General features: G+C 47.2%; 1 protein-coding gene and 1 pseudogene across 1 annotated transcript in view; one reads left to right on the top strand and one right to left on the bottom strand.

Annotated features, from left to right (window-relative positions):
- Cnih3 (cornichon family AMPA receptor auxiliary protein 3) overlaps positions 1-18,878 on the bottom strand; it is a 107,328-nt gene that overhangs the window by 56,188 nt on the left and 32,262 nt on the right. The window lies entirely within an intron of this gene.
- LOC110310121 lies at positions 361-4,387 on the top strand (annotated as a pseudogene).

The following is an 18,878-nucleotide window of genomic DNA, read 5'->3' as shown; positions in this document are numbered from 1 at the left end:
TATGCCCCAATATAGGGGAATGCCAGGGCCAAAAGAATGGGAATGGGTGGGTAGGGAAGTGGGGGGCGCTATGGGGGACTTTTGGGACAGCATTGGAAATGTAATTGAGGAAAATATGTAATAAAAATATTAAAAATTTAAAAAAAGAAAGAAAGAAAGAAGAAATAAAGAAAGAAAGAAAGAGAATAAAAAATTAAAAAGAAAGAAAAGTATAAAAAAAATCAATCTGTCGTCATATATTAGCTGTTTTTTAAAAAGCACCAGGGGTCTAGAGAGACAGCTCAGGTGGTAAAGTATTCACCATTCACGCATGGGGGACCTGAATTTGACCCCGCAGCACCCCTGTAACAGGTGGAAAACATGGTAACACCAGAACTGGAGAGGTAAAACCAGGAGGACCTCTGAGACTTACTAGCCAACCAGACTGCAAATCTGTGGGCTCCACGTTCAGTGGGGAATCTTGTCTCAAAGTGAAATAGAGAACAACTAAAAGGATACCAGTATGCATGCAGACACAGATGTATATACACGTGTGATCATGCATCTCTACACAGAGAGGGGGGAGAGGGGGAGGGAAAGGGAAAGGGAGGGAGAGAGAAGTCTGCTATCTATCAAATAACTCATCTATAAAACCGTTCTATTCCTGGAGAAATCTCTATAGGACAGTGCATTAAGAGCATTAATAGACTGGATCTGGTCTCCTCCACAGGGAGCCCAGCTATCATCACTATCGTGACCTCTCACCCTAGCACACCTCTACTCCCTAAGCTGAATCTCTCCAACCATCGTTTACACAAGCCAGTGCTGGGTCACCTGGTCATCCTAGTTACCATCTGCTGGTACGACTGGCTGGACATGTCCACCCTAGAACATGCCAGTCAGAACTGAACACTCTCCAAGATGAGGCTGGTTGGCACAGAGCGAGAGCATGGTCACCATCTCTGCTCCTCCAGCCTCTGGGAACGCACCTTAGTAGTGTCAGCCCTAGATCTTCTCCATGGGCTCCAGTTAAACTCAGTCCCCCTCGTACTACATGAGTCTTGTCGGCTTTGGGGACCTGAGAGCAGGCAGTGACCTTTGTCCCTATTCTTTCTTCCTTAATTGCCCAGTCTGATCTTTTGGGACATAACCTGCCTCCCACCTGTGTATCCTGGTAAATGTAATGCCCTCAGCATCCACATCGGTATCCCTCTCTATAGACTCGGAACAGGACCACGGGCAGGATTGCTTTCTGCCATGCTGCTCCTATTCTCAGACACAGAAGGCAGGACAGAGGACCACTGTCCTGTCCTCCAGCACAAGGGAAGCTGATGTTATCATTTCCTGGACCTAGCATTTATACAGTTAGACAAACAAGTCCCCGCACTTTATCCCAGCCTCATGCCTGAATCTCTGCCCCTGTACAAGTTGGTACGGACAGGTGAACCTGGGCTGCCTGGATCAGGAATGGCTGGTTGGTTATAAAGCAGGATTGAGAAACTGTTGGGGGAGGGGGGTCTTAGGATGCTCAGTTCTATGCCTGGGCCTGACCTGGAGGAGGGTGGAGACAGGAGTACAGCTCATGCCAGTGAGTTCAATCCATGTGAACTATGACCTGGCCAGGGTTCTCAGCATCCTTGATAGTCCAATGTCACAGCTGCATCTGTCCACTCAGTTGAAAAAAACTTGAGGAGGCATCTTTTATATTCAGTTCCTGTGCCGGCCACTTGGAGATACTAAATTCCACAAGATGCAGCTCCCAACTGCATGATGTACCCTGCCTGTGGCAGTGGGGAACAAGCACACAAACAGGCCATTGTATGAACAATGTAGTAAGGGACAGAACTAAGACAATCACTATATTCCTCTCAGGGTCACCAAGGCAGGTGCTGGGCCATGCACTGCACAAACTTGCAGCATTTAATCCTTGGGTCCCCGTGAAGGGGGTCTATTATTGTTCCCATTGTAGAGTTGGATAACAATAGCAAACGTGGTTAAAGGACTCTAGTGCCAGGATAGAAACCAGTATGCTAAGCCAGGCTGTACCCATGAGGATGCTTCACAGTGTAGACAGGGAAGAAGATGTGAAGACACAGGAAGCAATGAGCAACCGGCCAGGGAATGAACCCAGTGTCCCAGAGAACTTAGGACATCCTCTCCCTGTCCAGAGCATAGCAGACTCCTCTGTCCTGCCTCCTGCTTGTGTCTGAGAACAGGATCAGCATGGCAGAGGGCAATCCTCTCCAAACCCTGTGATCGTGAGAGACACAAGATGCTGTTGTGATCGAAGGTGGCTAGACAAATGACTATGACACAGTTGAGCACCCTTGAGCCTATGTGTGTCCTAATAATCCACTGAACCATATATCCCAATACCAAACAGTACTAGGTAACCTTGAACTCCTGACCAAACAATAAGAGCACACCAAACCTCATATTCATTTTCTTTTTAATTTTAACATTGTAAAATTTACTCTTTTAGTGAAAAATCCTTAAATCCCAATAAACGCACAGTCCTGTGAACATGCTGTGCCAGTTATATGTGGTTTCTGTTACTACTCCATCCCCTCCTCTTGACTCTGTGTTAGCTTCTCTCCCACCCCTGGCCTTGCTTTCCTGCCTGGCATTCACTGATTTCTGCTTCGTCTCTAAAACGTTACCTTTGTCCAAACATCACAGAAATGGAACCCTAAAGCTTGTGGGGTTTTCAGACTGCTTCCTTCCACATGACGACGTGGTGACGCTTAGTCATGGTGTTGCTCATATCGATAACAGGTTCCTTTTCGCTGCTGAGCTATACTCAGTTCTACAGAGACACTGATGTTCATCTCCCCAGCTCACCTGCCGAAGGATGTCTGGGTTGTTCCTAGATTTTGGCGAGTGTGACTAGAACTGGTGTGAACATTTGTGTAAGAGGCGTCTGTCTTCCCTGGGTGATGAGGAGAGAAACTGCTGGATGACTTGATAAAGCCTATGTCTAGGTTTGTAAGAAACTGATAAACCTTTTCAAAGGACCTGTAACATTGTATCAAACACCACAGGAGAGTGCCACATCTAAGTCAACAGTGATTCTGGCTGCCTTCGCTTAGCCATTTCAATAGGTACGCATTCAGATGAAGCCACTGGGGTTTCAGCTTGCATTTCTCCAGTGAGTGATGACACAGGGGACCTTTTCATGGGCTTAGTGGCCATCTGTGTGTCTTCTCTGGTGAAACATGTGTTTAAATCATTTTCTCCTTTTGTAAAAATTAAAATAAGAACCAGTTGTCATACTGATGGTTTCTTTTCAGTACTAGGGTCGAGCCCAGGGGCTCACGCATGCTCAGTAAGCAATCTATTACTAAGATCCATCTCTAGCCCATTTTTTTGCCTTCCCTTCTTAAAAAAAAAAATGAGACAGGGTTTTGCCATGCTGCCCAGGCTGACCCTAAATGACCAGAGCAAAAGCTTTTATTGTGTGTGACACTTGACAACTCTTCTATGTACTCCATTTTTTTTCCCTGGACCCAAGAACTCTCGTGGATCTAAAAGCCCTTGAGGACACAGAGACATTCTTCACCTATAAATTTTTTTTCTAAACCTGAACTTTTCTCTGTAGGGAAAATTTCACCTCAAGTTTAATTTCAAAAATAGATTTAGTATTACTCTGGCTGTCTTGCTCCCGTTACGTGAGCTGTGTGTGCTTATTGCTTCAAGGAAATGCCCTGCTTCATCCAAATTGTTAAATTCAGTCTGCTCAAGCCAACTTGGATAGTGACTACCCAACCACCACCGGCCCTCACTTTCTTTCCCTCACCATACACATGAGTGAGTACAAGAAAAAGCAAGAAGGGCCGGCAGCAGAGCAGAGGGAAGAGAGACAAGAGATGAATCCCCAAGATCCCAGATGGCCAAGGTGTGTCGGACCCTCTGAGACTTGACCCTGCCCGAGAACACAGTGAGACTCTGGGGTAGGAAAGCAGGGGCCTCTCAGGAACTACTGATGAGGGAAGGAAAGAGGCAGAGATGTTGGGGCCTGGTACAGCTCTGAGCTGGGCGCTATAGAAGAATCATAGCACTGTCCAGCCGCCATCGAAGAGCAGCAGCCACGGTCCTGGGCTACCCCATGGCTGTGGGCATCAGCAAAGACCACAAGGTGACAAAGAATGTCAACAAACCCCATACAGCTGGCGCCGCGGGTGCCTCAAAAAGCACCCCCATGATCCGGGAGGTGTGCGGCTTTGCACCCTACAAGCGGCACACCATGGAGTTGCTCAAAGTGTCCAAGGACAAGCACACACTCAAGTTCATCAAGAAATGGGTGGGCACGCACATCCGCGCCAAGAGAAAGAGGGAGGAGCCTAGCAACGTGCCGGCAGCCACGAGGAAGGTGGCGGCCAAGAAGGATTGGTGCACCCTCCCCCAATAAACAATTGTTCCAGAAGAAGAAGAAGGAGGAGGAGGAGGAGGAGGAGGAGAGGAAGAGGAAGAGGAAGAGGAAGAGGAAGAGGAAGAGGAAGAGGAAGAGGAAGAGGAAGAGGANGAAGAGGAAGAGGAAGAGGAAGAAGAAGAAGAAGAAGAAGAAGAAGAAGAAGAAGAAGAAGAAGAAGAAGAAGAAGAAGAAGAAGAAGAAGGGCTGCAGTAGTTCAGGGCAACCATAGAGAAGGGACAAGGAGGAAGAGGGTACTAACTGATTAATACTGGAAGCTTTTTCTACAGTGTTGGCCCCATCATCCCTAGGCAGGCTCACTCTTCTCCAAGTGCCCCCAACACAAATGGCTATAGAACAAAGATGGCGGCCAAGTGAAGCCCATGTGTGGAGCCTCCCCAGAAACTGCAGCGGCATCAGGCATCAGTCACTGCTTGTGTCTGCCCTAAGTCTAGTTGTCCTTCAACTAGCCCAGCCTAAACATCAGGATGCAGGCATCCCAGAATCAGCTTGTGAGGTAGGGAAACACAATTGCTCCAGAATACGCCTTCTGAAGCAGGTAATCTGCCTAACATAGTAACTGTGTACTTCCACAAACCTCGCTAGAAAGTGGGGAACTAATGAGTTCCTATGTCGCCCATCAGTGTTAGCATCCGGAGGATGAGTCTCTATGCCATCCTCCCTTCCCTGTGTTTGTTGTGGTGTCCCTTATTTTGGTTGATGCTGCCCTGCCTTGCATCCATTCTGTCTTACCTGACTGATGTAGTTTAATCTGCAGGAGAACTCTGGATATGACAAAAACTTCCTCTGGGACATAGTACAGGAAGCAGAGGCCCAAGGAGAGTCTGAATGGCATTCTTAACATCACAGGATGATTGGGCCACAGCCAGCACATGCCTAGATACGAGGCTCAGCCAGCCCGTACTCCACGCAGCATGCTGTGCCCACTCTGCGACTTGAAAGGGTAAAAGAAAGTGTTGAGTTAGTGAAGACAGAAAAAAATTACATATCTTGACTGGATGCCCAGGATTCTCTGGCACCATGCTTTAGCTCTGAAAAACAGCACTGAGGAAGAAAATAAGGTCCTTTGTCACCACAAAGATTATAATCAAGAGCAAGGAGATAATTAACAAATAGATAAGAAGATATCAGAAAATGGTAGGTTAAGTGACAACGATGAAACGGTTGGTATGAGGAAATTAGGGTGGGGTGGGTGGTCAAGGAGTGGAGGGTCTCCCTGAGGAAGCATCACTATGCCAAGAAAGATCTAAGCAACTACGAAGCCAGGCATGTGAGGGAAAAGCTGGTGATACAGTTTCATTTCTGTGTGTGTTTGTTTGTGTGTGTGTGTGTGTGTGTGTGTGTGTGTAATCCAACAAAAGGCAACATAAACAAGGAAAGAGTTTATTTGGCTCACAATCCCAGCTTACAATTCATTGTTGTAAGAAATTCAAGGCAGCAACTTAAAGCCTCCCATCCTCAGTCAAGAGCAGAGAGAGAACAAACACATGGATTCCTGTGGAGCCGCACATTGCTTGTGGCTTATGTAGCTTTCGCCTCTCTTAATGTGGTTCTGGATCTCCTGACTAGGGAATGGTGCCGCCTATAGTGGGCAGGGTCTTCTCGCATTAATTAACAATTAAGACAACACCCCAAAGACATGACCACAGGCCAACCTGATCCAGATAATTCTTCCTAAGACTCTAGGTTGTGGCCTGAAGGGAAGACTCAACCATCAAGAACACATGTTGCGCAGGGCGTGGTGGCTCGTGCCTTTAATCCCAGCACTCGGGAGGCAGAGGCAGGTGGGTTTCTGAGTTCGAGGCCAGCCTGGTCTACAAAGTGAATTCCAGGACAGCCAGGGCTATAAAGAGAAACCCTGTCTCAAAAAACCAAAAAAAAAAAAAAAAAAACCCAAAAAAAAACAACCAAAAAAGAAAAACAAACAAACAAACAAACAAAAACAAAAAACAAAAAAAACCACATGTTGCTCTTCCAGAGATCCCAGATTTGATTCTCAGCACACATGTGGTAGCACAAGGGTCTGTAACTCCATATCCAGGGTATCTAATGCCCTCTGCTGGCCCCCACAGGCACCAGCTCACATGTGGTACACAGACATATATGCAGGCAAAACATCCATAGACATAAAATAAAATAAAAAATAAATCTTAAAAAACAGGTAAACTTTTAAAGACTCCAGGTTGTGTCAAGTTGACAATAAAGACTGACCCACACAGTTGAAGAAAAAAATTCCAGAAAGGTAGGCTCTGCTGTAAGGAGGATAAGGTTTGGCAGATGGGAGACAAAGAAGGGCCAGCAGGGAACAAGACAGGCTGAGGTAAGACAAGTCAAAAACAAAGCCTGGTGCAGAGACACCGCAGGAAGAGGCCTCACTGAAGACTTCACATGGACCAGTGTGGGATGTGTCTCGCAGGTGACTTTCAGGGCTGGCTGCATTCTGACAAAGGTTGGACAAGTAGAACTCCACCAGGGTTGTGGGGGGAGGGTTGAAGACACATGAACAAGCATGAAGTTGTGCAGCAGTGGATGCTGGGTAGTACAGAGGCAACACGGAAAATACACCATGAATCTAGCAAGTCAGACTCAAGAAACCAGAGCACAAGCTTGGGCTAACCACCTTGGAGGGCAGGTGGGCACTGGCAGGCAACGTCCAAAGAGTTTTGACACATGAGCTCGGATCTTATGTCTCTAGAAACTCAGCCTGGACCAGTGGTTCTCAACCTTCTTAATGCTGAGACCCTTTAATACAGTTCCTCATGTTGTGATGACCCCCAGCCATAAAAATTGTGTTCATTACTACCTCATGACTTTAATTTTGCTGCTGTTATGAATCATTATGTAAATATCTGTGTTTTCCAATGGTCTTAGGTGACCCTGTGAAAGGATCACTGAGCTCCCACACTTGGTTTCTTCTTTCTAAATACTGACCCCAAAATGTCATGTCCACCCGGACCCTCAATACATGAGCTTACTTAGTATCATTACAGATTTAATTAGAAAAGTTGAAGGCATGCTAGAGCAGGGGCCCTAAGTCCACTAAGAGTGTCCTTATGAGAGACAGAACTAGACATACAAAGAAGGCCAATTATATAGCATAAAGGGCAGGCAGAGATAGTCCTTAGAGTGACACAGCTCTCAGCCAAGGGACACCAAAGACTAAGGAGTTGCCACTAGCCAAGAAGGGTCCTCTAGTGCTGTGGCCCTGCCAGGCCTCGGGCTTTGTCTTCATGCACTAAGCTTTCAGAGCAGAGAGTAAGCCCTCGTTGTAATCTACCTAATGTAGGAAGGAGTGCTTTGTTAGGCAGCACCAGAGAACTAATACACCTGTTTTCAAAATACCAAAAGCATTGCACCTGCAATCTGAGTCTGAGTCTGCGGAAAATGGCTGTGAACACCACCTGAGAGCGTGGGTCAGACCATTTCTGACCCCAAACAAACACTTCCCCCAGGGAAGTAGCTTCCTCCTATAAGTTCCCAAACCTGTGCATGAAAGACACAGAACACACCATCTCACTTCCTCTCCATGTCTTGTTCCAATAGAAGCAATGCCTTCAGAAAAATCCCAAGCTTTGGGGTCCTGTTAGAGCAGGGAGTTCCAACATTTGGGAGGCAAGCGGGCTACGGAAGAGTTTTGATTGGCTGGGATACAGAGCGCCCAACCAAGGAGTGCAGCTTGAGTACTACCTAAGTCTCTTCCCTTGTTGATTCTAAGCTGCTCAGGAAAATGTCTCATGCACTCCTGGGAAGGATGGAGCACTGGTTCTAGACTCAGACAGTTGCTTTGCGGCTCTATGAAGTACCAAGCATTTATCCCAGTCCTTGCTCAGCCATCCAGGACCATGAAGCATATCAAAAAGTAGCTATCACTCATAACGTTGTCACTGGATAGTCTGTGCTTTGTAATGCCCAGAGCCATCCACCAAAGGGGCAGAGCTGGAGTCCAGGACTCACCCTCTTCCTTAGTTGTCTTCAGCCTTTGCCAATGGGATTCACTTTCCCTTATGAGACGGAATAAAGAACACTTCATAGTACACCCATCAATACCAACATGGACCGTGACCCAGCAGGCTGGGCACCAGCCCTCTGTCATCTAAGGATTCCCAAACAATGTGCCCAGGAGCTAATGAGACCAAGGAAAGCACTTTAAAGCCAACACAGAGATCTCAGTCATGTCCTAACTCCACCAGTCTCATCTAGTGGGGCCCTTTGCAGAAGCAGAGTCAGCAGATGCATCTCCCCGGCAGCACACACAGGACAGCTTGTTACTGTCACAGGGCAGTGGCGGCTCTTATCTTGAGCAGGGATCCCTGTGCTATGGCCTGCCAACAAGATGGGACCAGGCCAATTCCATAGCAGAGTCTAAAGGGGCAGAACCACTTGGACTAGGCAGAGTGGGCCAATGATTAGGGATAAAATGGAACCCACCCTTCTGTCTGCTGCTCCTGTATATCTGACCCCCACCACCACCAATACACCATATTCAGTCCCATGATCCTCTGATCTCTTTATACTACCATAATAATATACATCTTAAATGTCCCCAAAGGCCTATATGTTAAAGGCTTTGTCACCAGCCTGTGGTGCTATGTGGTAGAAGCTTGAGGAGGTGTAGCCTAGTGGGAGGAAGTTACATCATTAGGAGGTGTGGCCTCGTGGGAGGAAGTTACGTCATTAGGACATGGCCTTGAAGGGCATATTGGTGGGATTTCAGCCCTTCATATTCCATCATCCCCCCACCACCTGCCCTATCTCTCTTCTTTCTCTCTTTTCCTCTAGGCAAGCAGCTGTGCTCCAGCACAGCCTCCTCAAAATGACCTCATCGCAGGTCCCAAAACAGGGGAGGAACTGACCGCTAACTAAAACTTCCAAACTGTGAGTCAGAAGTTCCCCTCCTTTAAGCCAGTCGCGCCAAGCACTTTAGCACAGCTAAAGAAGGCTGACTCAGCCACAATCACTGTGGTCCCTCATCTACCATTCTCTCAGACACCTCCCATATGCCCCTCATGTTACAAGCAGAGCTACCCCTCGTCCCTATATCTTACATCTTTGCAGGTATCTTAAGTTCCCACCTGCCCATCACTAGCTCCCTGACCTTGAATATACCTTTTACCTCCCCAGACTGTGACTTTTTTGTTTATAAAATAAGAAGACTAATGTTCCTGCCTCAGCGGGCTGCAGGGAGTGTGGAGAAGAGGCCTAGCCCACAGTACAGAGTACAGAAATGAGAATTCTGCTAGATGTGAGCACGGACTCCCTCTGTGTCCACACTGAGGGGCAACTCCACGGGGAGCTCGGGCTCTGTGTGAGTCACAGGGACCCTGCTGGGATTCAATCTCTGCCTCACTGATTTGTGTGACTGCAGGCAAGTTTTATTAACCTTTCCAAACCTCAGTTACCTCAAATAAAAAAAAAGAACAATAATACCTCCATTACTTCAAATATAAAGAAAGGACAATTATTGTTCCTATCTCAGAGCCACTGCAAGGAGCAAAAGAAATGATGGGGGCTAGAGAGATGGCCAGGTCAGAAATGTGCTCGCCATACTGAAGGGCTTGCCATGTGAGCATGAGGACCACTTAAAATGTGTCCATGTGTACCCGTGACCACTCACACATGCACACATATACACATGAAAACACACAGAGATGGCTGGAAGGGGAGAGAAAAAGGAGGGGGGAAAGAAGAGGAGGAGGAGAAGAGGGGAGAGAGAGAAGAGGAGGAGAGGGAGGAAGAAGGAAGGAAAGAAGAAGAAGAAAAAGGAGAAGGAGAAAAAGGAACATATATAAAGCAAAGAGACAAAGATTCCCAGGGCCAGTGCTCAGTAGGTAATGATGCCACTTTCTTAACTGGTTGCTGTCCCTGAGATATTTTTCCCATACTCCTGACTGTGAGTCTTCATCCCTGGTCTAAAGCAGAGTCATCAGCTCTATAATCTAAGTCTAGTGAAACCTGTCACTATGGAGAAGACACAGGTAACAACTGGAAAGAAAGCAGGTAGGTGAGAGAGACTGCAGCGTTCATTCACCCTGTCACAGCTGGGGACTAGGATCAGCACACAAACCAGCAAGGGAGACCTCGGCTGCCCTGTCCCTGGACCGACATGGAGAACATAAACTGAACACAGAACATGCTGGCATCTTCAACCCCTGTCTGGGCCAGACTCTGCAGATGCAGCTAGTTCTGGGGCTGCGTGCTGTGCCTCTGGTGGCTGTTCAGTCACCAGCAGACAAAGATAGCTCAGAGCCCTCCACATCCAGGAGAGATGCCAAGGGAGCAGGACTCTGGCCCGTGTCCAGCCTGGCTGATTTGGGACACTTTGCAGAGCCATGCTGCCTCCAGCCAGCAACCACCAGGTCAGGGAAAGCCCAAAGAGATGTATATAATGAGGATGGCTGTGTACACTGGCTCGTTAACAGAGGTGACCCTGCCACTAAGCAGTGGGAGCAGGAGGACAGCAGAGCAGCCTGTAGGACCCTGAGCCTCTCTGCCATGCAGCCAGGTTAAGGAGCCCTTCTCTATCCAACCCCAGCACTACAGACAGAGGGAAGGCTCTGGGTAACAGCCCCCAGCCCAGATGACCCTCTGTCTAATCAAGCTCATACCAGTTCTGCTACCTTGAGCTTTCTCCATCAGACAAGGGCAAAGGATCTGCTTCTCTCCTGGCTCCAGTGGGTTCTACTCTTTGTTAAGCAAGTCCCTCTCCAACACTCAGGCCTGCAGCACCTGCCATCTGTGAATAACTAGCCTTATTTACTCCTGGAGTGCTTGCTGAGCAGTGGCCATGCCCCAGGGCCAGTGCTAGAAACAAGGTGGATAGGACCAACCTATAAGATCTGATCATTCTGCAGTGACCTGGAGCCACAGTGACCCCTGTGGGTGGGAGCCCATTGCTCCAGGTTTCAATCCATCAACAAAACTGACAGGAAGGCATGAAGGAGAGAGGTGGTGCCCACTGGGGCCAGGATTGCCCTTTGGTGATAGATTACTTTGGGCTGGTCTGAGACCCTTGGAGACAAGACCATTACTACCCTCCCCTGTTCACAACACTGCTATCGTCCATTATCATCATTGATCTAAGCAAAGCCATTACTCCTTTGTGGACCCATTCATTGCTTTTTACGCTACCTGCTCTTCCTGACAACGCAGCCAATCGGTGATTAGCGCTCAGGATTATCTTTCTGCTCACACTGTTCTTGCACACCGCATGCTTGTGTGCTGTCTGCTCCTGGCTTGCTCCTCATCCTTTCTTACTTGTACTCAGCAGCAGAGCTGTAGAGCACCACAGGAGTGAGTGTTACACTGTCTGTCCATGCCCCCGGCAAGAAAAATACTCAACATCCATCATCCATTAAAGGAATGCCACCTGAGGGGTGTTCCGGTAATCTCTTTGGAACTTACGCCTGGGGATGGAGCTGTTGGTCTCTAAATCCAAGGAGAACTCCAGCTGCCTTTTCCACAGTGCTGAGAACCCTGTGTTCAAGGCTCCATCACCACAGTCCCCCAGGCCTGGAGAGACCCATCTGCTGCTTTTGTCTGCAACACTCCAGGGAAGCAGCTAGCCTTTGAGTTCTTCTCTATAAATTTCCTAGGCAGACCTCAGGAACCCAGCCAACAGGGAGGCTCTGGTTGCATGAACTTTCCCTGGAGGGGCGTAAGCAAATACCTACTCATCCCAGTTGGGACAACAACAGACCAAGTGCCATTCCACCCAGGTTCAATGTGGTGGTAAACCAATGAGTTTATTGAAATTATTTACAGAACACAGGCAAGGGGAGTCACTTAAGGAGTGTGGGTGAAACCAACACAACTTTATCCATGGAAAGTCTCACCCCAACATATGGGAGATGACTCTCCCATAGCTATATAGTTGGAGCTGTTCCCCTTTAGTTAACCTTCCAGAACATGCAGAGACTGCAAGAGCACATATAATTAAGGCAAAATTACACAGAGCTTGGGGAGGGGGACGTGGGAGTGGCTTGAGATCTCAGGTGAGGGTCTGATGGTCTTCCAGCTCCTTCCTTTTATGAGGGGATGTCAACCGGTCCAACCTCAGGTCTCAATATCTTTAGCAAAGACGGTGATGGTCGTTCTGCTAGGAGAAGAACATCAAGTGCTGTCTGGAGGTGTTATGTCATGGCTGTGATGCTCACTCACATTTGAGAAAAGGAAGGACCAACTAATGTCTTAAAACTTCACAGCAAAAGCAGAAACGTGTGTGTAAGAGGAACTCTTGATGTCCCCGGGCTGAGGAAGACTTAACACCAGAATGTGTGGAGTTTGAGGCAGAGTGAATGACCCTGACTGTTGTTCTGAGAAGGACCACAGGGGACAGATAGGAGAAGGTGTTCAATGTGTCCAAGACTGAGAGTGGATCGACATCCACAACACACATCACTGAAACACAGACACAGCAGAAGAGGGTCAACCCTTGCATTTAGATGCTGTGATTACTAACATTGTCAGTTTGAATCTGACGTCACGTAGGAGACAAATCTCTGAGCATGCCCATGAGGGAGTTTCTAGATTGGGTTAATTGGAGTGAGAAGGTCCACCCTAAGTGTGGACACTACCATTCTACCAGTTAGGGTACACAGCTGAGTGAGGAAGCAAACGGAGCACTAACTAATGCTCCTCTCTCTCTCTCTCTCTCTCTCTCTCTCTCTCTCTCTCTCTCTGCTTCCTGACTGCGAGTGCACATGGCAGCCACCTCAAGCTATTGCTTCCTTGACAGACTGCACTCAGTGAGCCAAGACAAGCTGTCCCTTCCTTAGGCTGCATTTATTGGACATCTTATCACATAACAAGACAAGTGGTGAATGCAAATGCCTGTGACACTAGAAAGCACACCTCTGCATGTGTCTATGGGGACTTTCCAGAGATTAACTAAGACCCCTCCAGAGTATGGGTGACACCATCCCCTAGGCTGGAACCCAGAAAGTGCTCACAGCACAAGCATCTTTTCTCCCTGCATCCAGCCACCATGATATAAGCCACTCTGCTCCATCACAGCCTCCTGGTCACAATGGACCAGACCCTCTAAAGCTATGAACAGTGAAATCCTTCCTCCTCTAGGTATTTGTTGCAAGAGAAAGGCAAAAGGATGACAACAGCTTCCTCACTCTTCCCCAAACAGAGTCCGTCACTACACAATCCCCAAGTACTCCTCTGTGTGGAACCATTTCCTACTGGGACCCTAACTGATACCTAAGCCCATAAGAGACTAAAACCTGAGCTCAAGTTACCTTCCCCAAATAGAGATGGTTGGTGGGTCTAGCTTGGCCTAGAAAACTTCCAAATAAATGCCTTTTGTTGCAATGTGGTCATTTGGCAGAGGCATTAACAAAAAATAAATCTCTGCAATGCACCTGCAGAATGTCTGGGTTTGAACAACACTGCTTCCTAATGAATTCTACAGAATGAATTATCTGCTGAATGTTCCCACGATAGGAAGTGGCCTACTGTGCCATATAGAGTTACTGAACTTAACCAATTAAATTTTGCAGGATGTTGGCTGATTCTTGTCTCAGAACCAGGTTTCACACAGAGTCTAAAAATAAGTGTCTCCTGAGGCCCCTCTTGATTTAAGATAGGAAGGAAGGAGTCCTGTATGGTCAGCATATAGAAGATCCTGCATATTCAAATTAGACAAAACAAAAATAAACTCTCTAATGAAGAAGTGTAAGCAAGCATCATCCAAAAGACACTTGGAATCCATAAGCTTGGATTTCAAAGGCAACACCATTGCCTCCCTTTGTTCAAGCAGCACAGCCGACCTACTCGGACACCAGGCTGGCTCTAGGAGGAATGTCAGGGAGCAGCAATGAGTGAGCCAGGTCTTAAGCATCCATTGCTGAGAATTTCCGCAGCTTATTGGATTCATAGAACAAAAATTCACAAAACTAGGAGGACACGTGCTTCCTTAACATGTGTGTTTATGGAAGAATGTGTAAAGGTGATCCATAAATATAGAGAAATGGACTGGGGAGATGTCTCAGGCAGCAAAGTACATGATACACAGGAGGCATGGGAACTGAGTTTGAGCCCCGGGAACTTACATAAATGCCAGGCATGGTGGCAAATGCTTGTTAACCCAATGCTGAAGAGGCAGATTCAGGAACTGCAGGGGTTTGTGGGCCGGCCAGCCTAGCCTAAGCAATGGAAGCCAGGTCCTTGGGAGAGACCCAGGCTCAAAAAGCTACATGGGCAGATCCTGAGGAATGACACCCAAGGTTGACCCCTAGCAGGTGTACACACATTCACATATAAGAACTTCCAAATAAACACACACTAAATATGTGTATGCGTGTACACGTGTGTATGTTTAAGATTTATTAGAGGAATACAGACATTTCAGGCGAGTCCAATTTTTGCCTCATTCCCACTGTCTTGGCCTTCTCAATATCCATGTAACAGGGCTGCTGGGACAATCCCACATCCACAGTGCCTTAGGCACATTAGAGAAGAGAATGCTGGACCTGCTGGGCCAACCTTCATGATATCCCAAGGCCCCTGATCTTGGTTGGCATCCTCAGAAGACCCTGAGCATGAAGAACAAGCTACTACACAGTGTAGGGCTTGTTTGCTGAAACCAGAGCCTACCTGACAGGGCCAAGCTCTACTCAGTGCCTGCCTACCTCTCCTGCACAAGCCTGGCCAAGCTTCTCCTTGCCCCTCCTCCATCTTTCCTACATGAGCTGGCTAGTATCCATCAAGTTACAAAGGGACTAAATACCTGGATCAGGGCAACCATGCTCTCTTGGTAGCACTTCCCTCTGCTGTGTCTGCCTCACTCTCGTCAGACATGTTAGACTGGGTGCAGAGAGCACCCAGGCAATGGCCAAGGATTTCCCAACAATGCCTTCCCCCTGGCTGATCTGAGTCCAGCATCAATGTCTTCCACTCCTCCCACCCCCATCTGTCAGAACAGCACCCAGAGAAGGATCTGAGAGAGGCCACAGGCCAGTTAGTTATCTGCTACCTCACAAAACCCAGAAATCACAGGTCAGATTTGCAGGCCAATTCTTGCTTTGCAAAAATATTCAATAATATATGATAACCCTGTTGATAGGCTAAGGAATGCAAACAAGCTGGCATTGAGACCTAGCACACAGGAAAAGAGAGTTTATTATCAGAAGTCCCTCTTGGGGAAGCAGAAAAGAGAAACCTCTCTGTGTTGGTGAAAGGGGGCAGCGACAGTGTGATTAAACCAACAGAAAGCAATCCAATAATGCTTGTTGTTAGTGGGAGAAGCATGGCCTTCATCCAGTGATTCCCGGCTGACCGTCTGCCCCATTGGAATAAGAGCGATGCTGGGTAAGGATGTTATGTCCAAGCACTTTCTGAGATAGAAAAAGAGCAAGAATGTCCATCAATCGGTGTGCACATGGTTGTGTAAAACTCTGCTGAGCCTTAGCCACTGGGGACCCTCTCAGTGAACCATGCGGTGTGGGAGATCGATGCAAAAGCAAGAGGAATTTATTGTTCCAGCATGTTGGGGTCATCCCACACCCAAAGGAGAGGCAGTGACCCTGGGTGGCCTGTTTGGCCAGTTTTTATACAGTTTCCAGGGGAAGAATAGAGCATCAGCAACTAGGCACAATATGATTGTCAGAACAGTGTGACTTTTAAACTGATTGGTCCTTAGGCAATGAGGTAGCAAATGCTTCCTTTATCTGCGGGTGGCCAACAGTCCACACACAGCCCCCCCCCCCACTGTGATCTTTCTGAAGAATGTAAAGAGCCTTTCTCTTCTGGAGGGGAGAGGAGCCTACATGCTTCTTGACCTCTCTCCTCCAGGAGGGGAGGGGTGGAATTTTCCAAAGGTGCTAAGCTGACCTCTTCAGCTGAATATGAAGTAATGGTCCTAACTATGGAGTAGTATACAGTTCCAAGTCAGATTTATTCAGTTAAGTGAGCTATGATTCTGTGGGGAAAGCGGGGCGTGGAGACACAGCTACAAGGCATGTATGTTTGCTTATGATGCATGAGCTTCAGAAGTATGTGACTGGTCATGCCTGCCCTGAGCATGGGAGAGGCAGGTGCCAGGATTGGGGGACATGGATAAATAAGTAACAAAACCACAAAAGTGGCTTTAAAGTGGTGCTTGAAAATAAGTGGCACGGTATGATTCCTTCTAATTGCATTTGTGCATGCATGTGCATTCATAAGACGGATTGTTTGGCATGTGCACCCGGACACATACATGTGCATTCGTAAGACAGTTTTCAAAGGCATAGGAACCAGAACACTTCACAGAGGGCCGCTGGGCAGCTTCCCCTGCCAATCCTGTCCTGCCTGCAATTTTACAAAGCCAATTATTCACACAATCAAGAAAATATGCCCAAAGCTATTGTACTGTTTTTATATTCTTATTATTCCACTCATGTCTAAGCCTGTGGCCACTCCAAACTCACTACACAACCACATTAGCCATGTCAGAAGCAGCTGCCCATGGCCCTGGGTTGTTGTCCCCTCTGACCTGTGTTCTCTCTCTCTCTCCCTCTTTCCCTCCCTCCCTCCCTCCCTCATTCTCCTTCCTTTCCTTCCCCTCTCCCTCTGCCTCTGCCTCTGCCTCCACCTATCCTTCTTCCCTCCTCCCTTCCTCCTTCTCCTCCCTTTCATCTCCTCCATCCCTCCTCTTCTTCCTCTCTCCACTCTCTCTCACTCTGACCCATCTTCTACAGAGAAAGGAGCCTCTTTCTCTGCAGAGCCACACAGAGCCTTGCAGCTTGTTCCAGAGAACACACTAAGCACTCATGTGTGTGTGGTGTGGTGTGTGGCTGATGTATGGTGTGTGTGGTATATATGTATGTGAGGTGTGTTTGTTGCGTATGTATTATGGGAGTATGTGTATGTGTTGTGTTCTATGCATGGTTTACATTGGGTGTTGTGTGTTGTATTGTGTATTTTGTGTATATAGGTATTGTGTATGTGCATTGTGTGTATGTGCCATGTGTATTATAAGTGTATGATGTAGTCTGTGTGGTATGTACATTATTATATGTATATGTATATAGTACATGGTACATGTTATATGTGTTGTATTTATGTGTCGTTTTGTTTTATTTTGTTTTGTTTTGGAGACAGTTTCTCTGTGTAGCCCTGGCTATCCTGGAACTCACTCTGTAGACCAGGCTGGCCTCGAACACAGAAATCTGTCTGCCTCTGCCTCCCAACTGCTGGGATTAGAGGCATACACCACCACTGCCCGGCGCATTTATATATCTGTGTGCATTATATGTATGTCATGCTATTTTTTGTGTTTGTTGTACATATATGTTGTTTGATCTGTGTGTATTTTGTGACTTATGTGTGTATGTGTGTACTGTGTGTTATGGGTATATTTTGTGTTTTTGTGTGTGTGTGTTGTATGTGGTACATATGTATGTGTGTTATATGTGTTTGTTGTGTGCTGTATATATGTGTGCTTTGTGTATTTGTGTTCTAGCATATGTTTGTTGTGTATTGTGTGTGGTATGTATTATGTATATTTGTTGCATGTTATGTATATATTGGGTGTTATGTGTACATTTGCTGTGTGTGTTGCGTATGTGGTGCATGTGTATGTATATGTATATGTATTTGTTGTGTGTTTTATATGTATGTATGGTATGTTGTGTTGTGTGTATTTTGTTTGTGCACATGCAGTGAACACATAGACTCCTTATTGACTTCTTTCCATTATCCAAGGATTCCAACCTGACCTTGTGCCTTGAAGTGTCAGAACTGTATCAACGGTGGGCCCCACAGGAGACCCCAGAGTCAACACCATCACCTGCTCTGGAGCAGGGCTCTGAGGAAGCTACTTTAAAGTCTGCCTTTCAGGAGCGTTGGAAAGCTCTATTCATAGGCAAGAGTTCAGTCTTCCAGACCTGTTTTGGCTGGAGCAGCCTTCCCTTCTTCTAATGCCTCCCCACCTCTGCCAGCTTGACCAACACAACAGCCCAGGACCCAGAAACCCAAACAGGGTCATGCACAGGCCATGGGGCCAAGGCTGCTTGGAGGGAACAGAGAGAGGCTATTTGGTCCTGGTGTTCATTTCCATATTCTTTTACATAAATTTACATGTTGGCCTCCAGGGGGGCAGACTTTAAGAATTTAAAATCAAATTAGTTTGTGCAAAGTCCTGATGCTATGCACCCAGTCTGCCTCCTGCTGGTCCGAGCACCAAAAGATTCTGTGTCCCCTATAATCTGGACCCTCAGCTGGACTATGGAACCTAAGCCTAAATCGCACAGGCTCTGAACATATAAACGATGGATCCCATGGTCAACTCCTTACATGATGACATTAATGGGACACTGTGAAAGGTTATGGTTTGGCCCCGATGGAGGAATGGGGGAAGTAGGTTACTGAGGAAGTGGCCTGAGGCCTTGTACCTTGCCCTGAACTCTACATGCCTTCTCTCCTTCTCTCCTTCTCTCCTTCTCTCTTTCTCCCTCTCCCTCTCCCTCTCCCTCTCCCTCTC

This window comes from Mus caroli, chromosome 1, assembly GCF_900094665.2.
Source record: "Mus caroli chromosome 1, CAROLI_EIJ_v1.1, whole genome shotgun sequence".
NCBI lineage: Eukaryota > Metazoa > Chordata > Mammalia > Rodentia > Muridae > Mus > Mus caroli.
This window is presented reverse-complemented; position numbering and strand designations above follow the sequence as displayed.